The sequence below is a fragment of the Pygocentrus nattereri genome, chromosome 25 (assembly GCF_015220715.1).
Source record: "Pygocentrus nattereri isolate fPygNat1 chromosome 25, fPygNat1.pri, whole genome shotgun sequence".
Lineage (NCBI taxonomy): Eukaryota > Metazoa > Chordata > Actinopteri > Characiformes > Serrasalmidae > Pygocentrus > Pygocentrus nattereri.
In genome coordinates, this window is record NC_051235.1 from 8,756,593 (window position 1) to 8,757,709 (window position 1,117).

Genomic DNA, 1,117 nt, shown 5'->3' on the forward strand with positions numbered 1-1,117 from the left:
GTTACCCACTACACTATCCAACCACAAGACCTTAATAACAGTCTAATTATAGAGAATGACCATGAGGATATTGAGGAGAGTGTTTTGTGTAACAGTTGGTTGGCTGAAACAAGCTGTGGAGGTGGGTGTAGATGTTATGTAGATGGTGGAACAGCCACAGAATAGCGTTGTTAATTATGTGTACCTACCCTCACAATATCTATCCCTCTAACTCTGGTCCTGGAGGGCCACTGTCCAGCACAGTTTGGTTATCTACCTGCTCAGTCACACCTAATTGCACTCTTAACTCCTGTTAATTGCCAGGTTTAGATTCAGATTCAGATTCCTTTATTGATCCCAGGGGGAAATTGCAGTTGTTACAGTTGCAGCCATTTATGTAAAAATAAACACTTTACTAATAATTTAAGACAATATAGAGAATTTACAGTATGTACACCAGACTGAAGTACTTAACTTAGTAGGTGTGTCTGTGTAGGGAAACCTCCAAACTATGCTGTATACTTGCTCCGAAGGACTAGAGTTGTCTATCCCTGCGCTACCCAATCCATTACCGGAAAGGGGCCATCATTGGACCACTTCTACGGGCAACAGCCTGTAATTGGGGGCAGTCGTGGACTGGAGGTTAGGGAACTGGCCCTGTGACTAGAAGGTTGCCGGTTTGCTCCCAGTGCCGACACTCCATGACTGAGGTGTCCTTGAGCAAGACACCTAACCCCCAACTGCTCCCCAGGTGCCGTAAATAGGGCTGCCCCCCAACATATTTCATATGTTAATATTGTTTATGAAGTTTAAATTACTACTATCCAATCAAACTCTTCGTGTGCAAAGATTGTGTGTGATTAGTTCAGATTGGTCTCACTGTAGGGACAATTGTTTGTGCTCTTCAACTGAGAAGATAGTTCTGTAGCTGGACTGACTTCTATGGACTTTAGACCGCATTGTGGGCACAGCCTCCTGTATCTCAGCCCAAGCAGGATTAACTTTGTAGGCTAATATCACTTCATCTACTCTTTCTCTCGCACAATGAATATCTGCGCTCATCAAGTAGCAGCCCTTTTTAGTCATTTGAAGGGTGAACACGATAGAACTTGATTTGCACTTTAAAGCATCCAGTCCA